We start from the raw sequence: 13,669 nt of genomic DNA, 5'->3' as shown, positions 1-13,669 counted from the left end.
GTACTTACTATTGTTTGAGTACTTACGATTGTTTTATTGTACTTTTTATAGTTTACATTTATATTTATTATTGCATTTTGCGCCAAGGGAGTGGCACTCCAACTTCGTTGTACTCTGTACAATGACAATAAAGGCTATTCTATTCTAACTCTCGCGGCCCGGTACCAAACGACTCACGGCCCGGTCCATGACCCGGGGGTTGGGGACCGCTGATCCACAGAGACCAAACAGTTGGTGTATCAGGCTGTAAACATGTTTATCTACTGTGAAGTTTTAACGTGGGAGTCTGTGGGGACTGAGCCTGCTGGAGCCCCTGCTGGATGCTGGGGGCCCTGCTGGATGCTGGGGGAACTGCAGGGTGTGGTGCTTCTGACAAAACTCTGATTTACTGTCTCAGCCTAATGCTCAGAGTCTCGTTCGGTCCAGCATTTCTCCCTCTGTCGTCCCAGTTTTTGGGCTCCACCAGTCCGCCGTCTGTGTGAGGAAGCTTTTCAAATGAGTTTCTCTAAAACTAAAAGCAGCTGCCTGTAGGGCAGAGACGACGTGCATGGGAGGAAACCCTCTGTGAGCCGAGCCGTGGGGTCAGCTGACGATCCTTTACTGACCTTAAAATATGAGCGTGAGCTGCTGAGAGGAGCACGGCAGCAGGGAAGCTGGTCACTGTGTTTAAGGCCAAGAAGTGAGGAAGTCAGGAAAGTCTGTTAGTGCAGTTTCCATTTCACATGTAGAGTTTCTCTGCTCTGGTCACGTGACCGAGTCGGCCACTTGTGGTTTTCAGAGACCAGATGAGTGCGTGTGTGTGTGTGCGTGCGATAAAACAGTGGAGGAAATGTAAAAGCTCCTCCGTCACGTGTTGATGTGCTCATGCAGCAGCTTGTTCTTGGTTCTCATTAGAATTCCTGAGCTGAGTGGAAAAGAACTGGCATGGCCTCAGAGGCACGTATGCAGTATCGCTGCAGTAAAATGGAAACCATTTATTGTTTTCAGATGCAAAACTCCCGGCTGAATGCCGTCCCGGCGGTGAAACGGGACGCCGCGCATGCTGAGAAACACGAGACGGCTTCATTTATTCTTTCCAGCGCTGCCGATTCTCCCTGCGAGCAAATCGAATTTACCCACCCCGACTCTCCCACAGGGACTCCCCGGTCAGGAGAATCGGCTTCCTGCATCACCGAGATTAAAAAGCAACCGTAGAGCGAGGTCAAAGGTCGGAAGACAACAGGAGGAACGCCAAACGGTCCCATGGGACTCGGATTACTTAAGGAGAGACGAGCTGCGCTGGCACAAAGGAACAGAGCAGGTCAGGTGGTTCAAATCTTTCCTTGGAGGTCCCACAGCAGCGGCGCTGAGCAGCATGTGGAAATAAACATACATGTACGTGCTACAAACACCCACATAAAGAACAGTGGCAGATATTTGTCCTTTCAAATCTGGACCATGACTTTTTTGGGTCTTAAACTGTGACTTTGTTCAATCGGCGTCAGGAGCTGCAGTTCCTCTGACGTCCACCTGAGGCGCCATCACAAAGAGCAGGTTTAAGCGCTTTTATTTAAACAGGTTTTCTGTTGATTTTATTGAATCATTATTTGTTATATGTTAAAAAATACCTGTTTATTTTATTTTGTCTCATCTTTATATTGGAGATAATTACATTTAATGTTCTTGTCTCAGTTTTGGTTTCTACAGCTGATAACAGCCAGCCGCCGCTTCCTGGCTGCTAAGAACCCGTCATTAACGAAGCAGCAGGATGAAAAATAATACAGCAAAAGTATGAAAGAAGGGAACATGGAGCGAACATTAATGTATGAAAACATTTAAGTTTGAACCTCAAGCTCCACAACCTGCTGCAGACTTCAGTTATGATTTCAGCAAAGAGAGAAAGAAAGAGAAAGTGCAACAGGGAGGAAGAATATTTTTGGAAATCTTTGCAATGAAAATATAAAGAATGACACACACACACACAGACACACACACACACACACACACTGACACACACACACACTTACTCCCATGACTCCCCTGAGACCAGAGAGATGTCTGTGCTGATGCTGCCATATTAGGAGAACCAGCAGGGAGGAAAAACATCTGGACTGCAGCAGCATTTACTAAACACATCAGCAACTGTGGGAAAATTCACACCACACACACACGTCAGTCTGTGTGTACCTTGTGTTTAAACTGTGTGCTGATGCCCCACCGCAGCTTTCTGATTGGCTAATTTCACAGCTAGTGAGTCTATTATTGACCGTGGCGTGGGCTCACCCAGTGAGTGTGTGTGAGTGTGAGTGTGGCTGCCAAAGGAGGCTGATTTACACAGGAAGTACTCTGAAAGGGTACACAGAGTACTCTGGCCCTCTCAAGTATTTTGATCTGAACAATCAGAAAGCAGCAGCATGACATCACTCACATTAGGAAGCCCAAAGTTTAGCATTACTGGCAGAAGTGCCATGTTTGGAAACAGGGGGGGGAGGGGCAAGCTATCAGCTAATGCTAATTATCTTGTCTGTGGATGCTAACCAAGCTAACGGCCAATTAGAGCTCAGTTAAAAAAAATAAAGTAGAATTTTACCAGAACTGAAGCGTGTTAGCACAGCGACCTCACAACAGCACAAACCTGGTCCACAGGTGCAGTCCAACAAAGTTAGCTGAAGTGAAGCCAAGCAGCCAGCTAGCAGCTACAGCCACCTGTGTCAGCATCCACCTGTCAGTCAAAAAGGCCACGCCCCCAACAATACAAACTACAAGCCTTAATACAATGAAAGTATTCAACCTGCATGTTTTTAATGAGGGGGGCTTTAAGAGGGTAAAACTGATGATGCTGACGTTCCTCACGCCAAGCCTGCAACTGATAAAACGTCCTCAGTGCAGAGCGAGCTCGCACAGATTAGTAAGGGCTAAAATGATGGTTTGAACCTTGTTGTTTGGTCCAACAGCAGGTATTCAGTTACCAGGATACGGAGACGATCCTGAATAAAAGGCTTTGTTCCCGAGTACACGGATCAAATACTTCCCTGCTGATATTCAAACTTGTGGCCACAGATGCAGCGTTGCTCTGGAAATGCGACTGCTGACTTCAGCATGCAGCGGTTCGCTGTGTTAACTTTCAGACGCCATCAGGCGCCACGGCAGAACAAAGCCTCAGTGAGTCCGAGGAGGAGGAGTGGCCCTCGCAGTGCGGAAATGTGCCATGATTGTATTATGGCAGCATGTGTGTCTGCTGTGAGGGATGACCAAGGCTGGACCTCCATTCTTCTGTTTCAATGTGGCTTCTATAACAGGAAGTCAGAAAGAAACAGAGAGGAACGTGATGCTCGACCGTGATGTGGGAATGATGAGAATAACGAGTTCCCGGCTGGGATCGTTCCTGCAAACGCCTCCTCAAAGTCAGGACAGCTCAGCGTTATCAACGCGACTCGAACAACTCGATAGCAGCTTCACAGCTCACTGAGCTCAGCTAGACGCTGACCTCTGCTGGTGGGTTTGTGCAGATAAATACGATTGTTGAATCGCTTTATAACATCATGATGCATCGTTTTCATCTCCTTCGTCCCTCTGAGACAACGGTGTGATCACCTGATGTCTGGAAAACACCCCTCACTCTTATTTTGAAGGTTCAGTCGCTGCCTTCCTGTTATAGTGATTATAGTTTATTTCGTTTTGACCTTTGGTTTTTAATTCAGTTTAGTCTCCAGGGTGGATTCTCTTGTTTCAGTCCTTACAGCCAGGCTGTTGCAGTGCAGTGCTCAGTTTGAGTTTCCTGTGAGCTGCAGGGGGCGCTCTAGCTAGAACATGACAAGGATGGAGAGCTGATAGGCGGAGCTCATGAGAGGAGCAGGTGAGGCAGCTGATCCATGCACTGCTGTTACACACCCGGGAAACTAGATTTAAGAAACGTGCCCGAGTACAAATTCCAGAATTTTTTAGCAAAGAAAACAAAGAAGGAAACTAAACACGTAGCATCGTGTTTTAGTTGTTTTAGCTGGTTTAGTTACAGCTAAACGTGTTGAGGAATAAAATACGACACATCTGCTGCTCCCACATCTCCAAAGCTTTAAACTCACCCTCGCTCCCGGCCTGAGGAGACAGCGCGTCTCACAGTGAAACGATCAGAAATGCGAGCAGGAAAACACGCCCACGTGGAGGCAAATCAGCAGCAGCTTCCTCCTACACGACCCGGCTCGAGGATGCACGGACGATGCCGTTCCTCCAATCAGACACAGCGGTGTGGGAGGAGCTGCCACTGAACCATCAGGACTGTAATTAGGGGGCGACGCACCACCACCTGAGCCCCGAACACCACATAATTACCCAGGATGCCTCTCTCTGCACGCTTCACATCTGGAAATGAGTTCCAGCAATTTCTGTGAAATCAGACTTCCCTCTTTTAAAGACAGACGGCTCAGCGGGGAATAAAGGCAGAGAAATAAAGGACACAGCAGGGGGCGCTGTGGAGACGAGCGACGAAGAACAGGCAGGAGCAGAGGTTCAGATGGTCGACCTCCACCAGCTACACCTCTCCACCCGCCTCCCTCTCGTTTACACACATGTATGAATGACTGCTTCTGACTTTCATCCCTGTTCTCTCCAGAGCAGACCTCCACCTCTCCAGGCTTCTGCTCCACCTGCTCTCTACTCTCCCAGCGTCCTCATCCACAGAGAGTCCTGTCCGTCACCAAACTCCCAGCCCTCGTCCGTCACTCCCACTCCACACCTCACCGCTGTCGTCACACCACCCTCCACACTGCTGCTCCCTGATCCTCACTTCAACAACTCTGTCCCTCTTTTATGTTCATCATCAGTTTCATCCCTCTGCACACCACCCTGCACCAGCACACTTCTCCACTCCTCAGGATGGGAGAACAGTCTGGTCTCTCCTAGACACCTCCACCAGTGTGTCGTCTGGACCAAACACCTTCCTACTCTTCATTAATTATCACACCTGTCCAGTAAAGTCACGAGAATTTATTTCACACCAACCAGCTCAGAGACCGAGACGCATCAGTGTGCGCACCTGATATCCATCAAAGGTTATTGATCATCACAAACGGAATATTCTGGATTATATTCCACGCTGTGAGCACCATGTTTCCTCCACAAAACCAAACCTCCAAACGTTTCATATTTCAAGAGTAAAAGTGTTCGCCTCTGGCGTTTTATCTAATCGGCACAAATTTGTATTTCTTATTTCACAAGATGGAAATAATCTAAAGCAAACGTGAGACTTTCTTCAGCCTCCTTCTGGAAAGACACGTTTATGTGGACAATAACGCGGCACTGATACGCTGGCGCCACACTAACATTTTTATTAAAGCACGGAGGATTTACAGTCTGTGTGACACCACATCAGCAGCACCCCGTCTGCAGCGACTTCACCTCCAACAACCTCCAACCAATACTCCTCGTACGGTCTGTGCGCCTGAGTGAGCGAGGCCTACACCCACCCCCACGTCACAGACTTTGAGGGCTTCTTCTCCACGCAGCATAAAATTGAAGTGAGTCAGTCTGCATCGCTGCATCTATAGTAATACAGGAAACTCCCTGCAGACAGAGTTTCCTGCCGGGTTTCGCTCTAACTGCCCACCGGAGAGCGTGGAGCCTCCCGAGGACGAGTCTGCTGATGTCAACACGAGTCCCTCAGGTGCACCATAACCTAGTTAGGAGGAAAATCTTTGGAGCGTGATTCTCTCTCCTTCAAACAGTCGCTAACCTGCTGCCTCCCTATGACGTCCAGCCGCCCAAATGTAAGACGAGTGCCGGCGATTCAGAGCGGGCAGGAAGGAAAATATCTTCCCGAGTGTCTGTGCTCACGCGTGAACGTCCAACTTTCTCTGTGTGACGGTAAACACGGGCAGAAATCACAGCGCGGCCTTTATCTCACAGCTATGTGGACACCTGAAACAAAAGCTGCAAGTCGACACCTGAACGTCATCACCGTCACCGCGGAAAGAATAAGCTCAGGGAAATCTGACCTGCCAGGAGTTCACACGTACACAGCACCTCAGCCTTTCAGGCCCCACTGTGAACACCGACTGTGGGCTCATAAGTAGATAACCCAGAGCAGCTGTGGATCAGGCGCAGGTCTGGCCCTACCTGTGCAGACCTGCACCTGCTGCTGCTCTGGATCAAAGAGTCGAATAAATGCTGCATTATCGTCGAGCCGGACGCCTTCACAGAGCCGCCACTTCCTCCTCCATCTGCACCAACAATAACCTGCTCCGTCAGAGCGCCGCGGCCGCCACACGGCCTTCGCATTGTTCACTGCCAAGGCCCGTTACAATGAAGTTTCACCTCGGCTTCCCCGGAGCCTCCACAGACAGGAAGTCAGCGGCACATTAAACACGAATCACATCTGCTGAGACAAAGATGCACACAAACACCGGAGGTCGAGGGTGCAAACCTGCGGGTTCACCAGGAGACGATTTATGAACCGTGACGCAGCGTTTCATGTTTAAATCTGCAGCTCAGTTTGATTCCCGGCCAGCAGGTTAGGGCTTCTTAGACTGGACCTCTTTATTTTCAAGCCCGTTTCTTTTCTTGCAGCTTTGTATGATTCACAGTTACAGATGACTCGCCTCTTTCTTCGTCACATGGGTCCAGGAGCAGAAACATCGGCGCTCTTATTGGGAGTCTGGCCGTGTTTGATGTGAACATCCAGCACTGGAACAGGAGCCATGAGACAGGGCGGAGGGAAGTGGAGAAAGGTGCTCGTTCATTAATTACCTGAAGCTAACACTGGAGCACGCGCTACTCTACGCAGAGCTTCTTCACACTCGTGAATATTTGGTGCAAACTTGGCGCGCAGTTTTGCAAGAACCTCAACAAAACTTCAAAACGTGGCCAAGATTCCAGCGGGACTTCTGATGACTGCAAAGCAGCTTTAATATCTTTCACAGTCACAGTTTCAGTTTTAGGAGAAACAACACGACTTGTGCGTTTGACACAAATCCTCTGTGTGTGCACCGCGGGCCTGCCACAGCTCCCACAGAGACCCATTATAACACAGCACAGGGTGTCCTGCTGCTGTACACATGTGAAGCACATCGTATACTCGGTTCAGTCACATGCGGGACATCGAGGTATCTGTGTCCAAGTGCCCGACTCTTCTCTAAAGCTCCTCGGTGAAGCACCGACAACAGCATCGTCTCAGAGCGGCGACACGATGAACCCAAGTGGATCAAAGTGTTCTGGTCGGTGGACACTTGGCTGTAAAACATTTTAGAAACAGGTATACCGTCGGCCCGAGAAGCACTGGGCTAGCGTCGTCACACGAGGCTGAGCTGCTTTATCACCTGAGACGTGAAAGCTGATCTGGGTCGCAGGCAGGTGAGCCCGAAGGTTTAAGAGGCACTGCGGCGCAGACGGCAAGAACACAATTTAAGCCAGAGCAGCTGGATCCTCTCATGGAGCAGGAACGTGCACTGGTTTGTGTCTTTGTGTCTAACGCTACAGAGCAAACTGACCCGTCGTCTGACGACTGAATGAGAAGTCTTTCTCTTGCTCTGTTAGATGTGCTGTATGTTTCCAACAGCTGACAGAGCAGCGTACGTACTGGAAGGAATCCACCGTCCTGCTGATGTTGACCCCGACAGCCCTGATTGGTCAGATGGGCCTCGTCGCACAAAACAGGTTTATCGAACCGTTACCCTACCTGCATTTGGATTTTAGAGAAGATTCATGGTCAGTGTCCTTTACACAGAAAGTGTTTTAGTTGCAGCACAGTCTGCAGACATGGCAGTAAAAATATACTTAAATGCACAATAACAAATTAAATAAAAGTGGGAGCGTTTGCTTACAGGACTCAGTCTCTCTTCAGCTGTACGCACTGGTTTAAATGGGTCTGTGCTGTGAGGGTTAATCCCAAACATACCAACGACATACCTCTCAGCGTTTATGAAACCTAACTCTGTTTAATACACTACAGAGCTCTGAGAAACCATCTATCCCACATATTTTTATCCAGCTGAACAGGACATAAAAACTTATACATGAATCATCAAAGTGTTCTCCGGCATGTCTGCAAACAACGAGTCACCACAAACTCTATTTGTCCTGCAGTGATTGTTTTTAATGCATCTCATGCATTAAATATTACACAGCAAAGTTGTTGCAGGGATTCATAACAGAATAAAAGAAATGTGACCCTCCATTGTTGCACCTGAAGTCCAATCACACACCAGACACGCAGACTCCTTCAACATGAGACGAGCCCGAAGAGGCAAGCTGTCAGAAAGCTTTAAACACCTGAAATAACAGCAGGAGCTGAGAGTTGACGCTCGGATGTTTGAGTCTGGAGCATCTTTTCCACACAGACGCAGACAGACAGCAGGGTTCATCAGTCAAGTTTTCAGTTAAACACCCTGCTTCAGGTTCTGTCTCCATGGTAACAGCAGGGCAGCATCCAGCCCTCCTGAGCAGGATGCTCCAAGCCAAGAAAGTCCAGCCTCACTATGAAGTCCACTCCACAGAGACCGGTCACAGCGCAGCATCACTACAGTGTCCTCCAAACTAAACGTGAATCACGCCACACACACACAGACACACATCTCCACGTGGTCTGCTGACTGTACCACAGGAGGGAGGTAAGCCTGTCCTGCCCGGGCCTCACGCGGTATGAATGAACTGACAGGTCCTGACGGCTTCATACTTAAAATCAACATTTTTTGTCCACATATAACTGATGGGGTGGGCAGCCCACGCCAAAGTCTACAGGAAAAACGGCTAATTTTACCCCGTGCGATCGGCAGCAATCATACACAGTGCACGCACGCACTGAAGACACGTGCCCCTCTTCACTAAATGCACTCTCCAGTCGCCATGAAAGGATAAGTTTGATTATCGAGAAGGACATTTTTATCTTGTTTAAAAACTGCACATTTCGGGTTTGGAGATGGTGGGAAGATAGACCGACAAGCCGGAAGAAGAAGGGGGAGAGTAAAGAAAGTAAAGCCCGTGTGTGGATGTGATGCACGCCGACTTTAAGCTCACTTCGTCACAGATAAATTCACCCTTCTGTGTTACTGCAGCGGCTTCACAGACCTGCCTGGAGCACGTTCACGGATAATTAGACTATTTTTGAATGCAGTTTGGCCCAGCGCGCATCATTACTTCACTTCCTGGCAGCAGCGTGGTCCCTAAAAAACAAAAGCGGTCGGCTGCCAGCCTTTTGTCTGCGGCCGGGTGAGCGGCCTCCCCGGGGACACCCAGGGACCGGTGAGGCGGCCCGGAGGCTTCCCTGACAGCGGACACCATGTTGGGTCCAGAACTTCTCCGCGGGCTGCGAGCCGTCCGAGCCCGCGGAGGAGGCGCTAGCCGCCGGCTAACAGGTACACTTCAGGGGGAACTTACAGATGTGAGGAGCGGTCTCATCTGTTCGTGCTCTTCCTCCATTTCCAGCGCAGGCTCCTCTTCCTTTCTCCCGCGAGCTGCTGGATCATCCGCGGTTAGAGTGTAGCCGCCGGCTCCCGGTCCTTCTCCGCCTCCTTTATTCTTAACGCTTCTCCGCCGCCACTACTTTACGCCTGCCTGGAATATATTAACTCCAGCTGTAAGCCCCGCCCTTTTTTGACTGGCAGTTCCGCTTTCCAATGACGTGCGGCGGTGGTTTTACTACCACCAATCGGCGAGCGTGAGCGCGCAGTGGGCGGAGTCGTGCCGGTAACAAAGCGTGAGCGTTCCCTTCAGTTTGTTGGTTTTACCGAAAACTTTCCGATGAATCCGGTAAAAACAAGCAGCGGTGAAAGCGGACGAGTCCGCTCAGTTTTACCTTCATTTAAACCGGTAATCGGAAAGTCTCAGAGGGAAAGCCTGCTCTGTGCACCCGCTGTACCTCCGACCTGCCGAAATGATAAATACTATTAAATATAAAACATGATATCAATTACAGTATAACAGAATTATAAATAATAAAAACACATAAAACTGCAGCTGACATGTAATAACAGTCCAGTGTCGTCATACAGAGCACAGCAGACCTCTGCTGATGAATATTAACATTTCTTATACTTTATTACACGTTAGCGGAGTTTTTGAGCTGTGTTCATTCAGCCGTTGTCGGAGGGAAAGGTCAGAATGCTTCTTCTGCCTGACTCTGATTTAACCAATTTTAATATTTATAAACGCTGTGCACGCGTGCTCACTGCTGCGCATGTATGCATGAATGTTGTTTAAAGCAGATTCTGACAGAAGCGTTTAAAGATGTTTTCAGAGGAAATCAGGAAGCTCCAAAGAACTCCCATTAAAAAGTCAACATCCTACTGTGTCTCATTCAAAGGCTGTTTTTGTGTGTCAGGTCTGTGTTTGCATAAAGTCTGCTCTCATACTCTGTTATTTCACATTTTCAATAACAACAACCAAAAAAATCTAGTTTGGAATAAGAAGGACAAACAAGTCAAATTCATTCATCAGAGTTTTTTTTATAGTGTAAATTAATGTTTTTTATATCTTCTTATTTCAGTGTCCGTCTTGCTCTTGTGTCTTTGTCTTTTTGTTCCCCATAAACATGACGGGCATGATCTACAGAGGCGCGTAATCAGGAATAAGCTCCACATAACGATAGTCAGCTCTGATATTCATGTACAATCATTCGAAATGTTTCAGACAGGGAAGACAAATAGAATCACTACATGAAAATTTAATTGTAAAATAATATAAAATAAATGTTTGAAGTAAACAAAATAGCGTCTCTTAATTAATCTGTAGAAAACACTGAAATCTTTGCACTCGGAGAACGTGCAAACAAACTGGTGATTTCCTGCTTGTACGCATCACAGAATCAGAAACAAAATTTTCAAGATTCAAGACGCTTTGAATCTTGAATCTTGAAAATTCAACAAAGCTTTGCAGGGTCTTCATCACTTGATGGATTCAGACCTGCAGCTCGTTTAGAATCACCCGTTAACCTAATAAACTCACACAGATGCAGATTCAGACCGAGGTCATGGTGAAGTCACCCAGCTCTGTGCACTCGAGCTTTGTTTTCATGCCAACTGAGTTAAAATGAAGTGAGTTTGTCGGGGTGGTGAGTGCCATCAGAGACCAGAGGAACATGCGCCTATAAAACTGCACCTGCGCAACAAAACAGTGAGACCAAAGCTGAACTTTATGGTCACAACCAGAAATGTTTGGAGAAAAGTGAACGAGGCCGGTGAAGAAAAGCGCTCCTTCTCTGCTGTGAAGCGTGGAGGCAGATCAGGTGCAGACCTGATGGAAGCTGAATGTAGCCCATGATCAGAAAACACTGATGGGCTGTCAGACAAGCGTCAGGCCAAGTGGAGCCATTAGTGGAGGTCCTCCAGTCTCACAGTCTTCTGACCTCAGTATCAATTTGAGTCGTTCTCAGGAAGAAAGCGAGTAGTGAGAAAATACAGAGCCATCCACAGCTGTTACAAAAACCTGTCTTCGAAGCTAAAGGGCCAGTGCCCTGTATGAAGACCTGAGGGTATGTACACTTGTAAACATCACCTATAAACCCCCATTCACGTATGTGTCTGTAAAAATAGGCACTTTTCCCACTCTGTAGGACTGATCATGAAGGCAGCAGTCTTCCTCCTCCTGTGGGAACTCTGAGAGATCCTAACGAAGTTCAGCTGAGGATGGAAAACAAAGAATAATTGTTAACGTGAGATTAAATCACGCTGGACGATTCGGCCCTGACACAGTTTCGCAGCAAACCGGCCTTCTCACGGCTTATCTGTGATTAGCAGATCAGTGTTTGTGCAGCGTTTCCCTCCTGCTGGAGCGGTCGGCCTCTGTAATCCTGACAGATTATTTCATTACAGAAAAGTCATTGTTGTTCCCACAAAGCCACAAAACAGCTCCTGGCAACCATCGCAGGCTTTTTCAAGGTTTTGCTTCAGAAAAACAACAGCGGAGGTGGTTTTACGTGATGCTGCACATCACTGCGGACTCAAAGAGGAACACTTTGGTAAAGCTGGTCCAGCTGAAAAGAAGAATGTTCCTCCTACTCGAGCTGGACACAGTGTTGGGCTCATAAAGCAAATAATTATTATCACATACTGAAGGAAGAAGAAGGGTGAGAAAGACAAGAAACAGTCATGAAAACATATTCTGATGAATTGAAACTCTCTGAATCTGTCATTATGAATGTTTGGAATCATGAGGTCAATAAAAGTGACAAAAACAGTATAAACACACAGAGCATAAATGGATGTGACGGCGAGGCGCACACGCTGGCGCCATCTCACCCCACTCAAAGGGTGATTATGGATTATGAAATAAGTTGCCCGTCCATATTAGGAGCTTTTATCACTGTTTTTTACTTAAAAGTACGTCGGTCAACCATGTTGTGTTTACAGTTCTGTATAAATAAAGTTTTAATTATGAGAAATTCAAAGTTTCTCAGTCGCCTCTGAGCTTCTTTTATTTATAACCTGATAATAAACCCGAGGAAAATTTTGAAGTGCATTTCAGTTTTTAAATCATATGACTGTAAAAAGCCAAAAACAAACTTATCCATCCATTCTTCTACACGATTTCTCATAATTAAGTCTGATTATTGAAATAACAACGAAAGAAGACAAAGTTTGTGCTCTCTAATGGCTGAGCTGCTGTTTGCAGTAACAGCAGTGATGCACACATGGCTGCAGGCGAGCAGCACGGCTCGGTTTCTACACCTGCCCTGTGACGTGTGTGTGACAGGGAGTAAAGAAAAGCACAGGTTTCCTTTAAAGGTTCAAAGGTCACCGCACCCTTTCAAAACTCAGAGGTCCGAGAACTGAACCCTGAGGAACGCCTCATTTTACTGAGGACACATCCTGTTGTTTTGATGTTTAACGTGAGTCTCCAACACAGGAAGTGGAAGAACGTCCCAGAGAGAAAAGAGCAAACAGGTTAAAGTAATTACTGGAGCTGTCACATACCAGCCAGCCTAAAATAGTGTATTTAACATTCATTGTTACAACACTTGAACGTGTGATGTAGTTATTCAAAGTAATCCGGGCCTTGGTTACATGCTACATTAGGAGCTCAGGTCATTTCCTGCCGCTCTGCAGTTTAAAGCAGCGCCGCTCGTTCTGGTTTTCATTAGCAGAGCAGATTAAACGGTGAGCTGTCAGCAGGAGACCCGAGCCTGCACAACTTTCTAATTAATATTTCAAACGACCTTTGACCTGCTGGGAGTTACATAACTCGGTCCTCTTTATTGCTCAGTCCTCGGCATCTCTGTTAAGACGTCACAGTGGCGCGCACGCTCCGAATCGTGAACATAAAGCCAAAGGAGAGCTGGAACAGTTCCACCTTAAACTGCCTCAGACGTGTTTCCGATTGTTTTCAGAAAGGAGGATGAAGCAGCGTGAGTAATATTCATCAGTGCACATAATGAAGTACAGTCATTAACATTAATCTGAGTTTAGCATCCACTGTGGACGGACACTGTGGCAGCCTCTCATTGTTTATTCAAAATAGAAATAGAAAACAGGAATAAATAACAAACAGGAGGCATACGTACAAAAACTATAGAAAGGCACACATCGAGAACAAAGTGTTCAGAGGAAGCTTTGTCTGTGTGTCCTGAGTGATGAGGGTTCCTCAGACCGTGGCTCAGGTTGGTGATGTGGGTGGGTGGAGTGTGGGGGGTAGTGTTTGTTGATAAGTTTAATATTTTTTATTAAACCTCAAATTGGTTAAACCGTGGACTCCAGCGAGCGTTTAA

This window comes from Pelmatolapia mariae, linkage group LG10_11 (genome assembly GCF_036321145.2).
Source record: "Pelmatolapia mariae isolate MD_Pm_ZW linkage group LG10_11, Pm_UMD_F_2, whole genome shotgun sequence".
In the NCBI taxonomy this organism is placed as follows: Eukaryota; Metazoa; Chordata; class Actinopteri; order Cichliformes; family Cichlidae; genus Pelmatolapia; species Pelmatolapia mariae.
The sequence above is the reverse complement of the archived record's forward strand: the minus strand, read 5'-3'. Positions refer to the sequence as shown.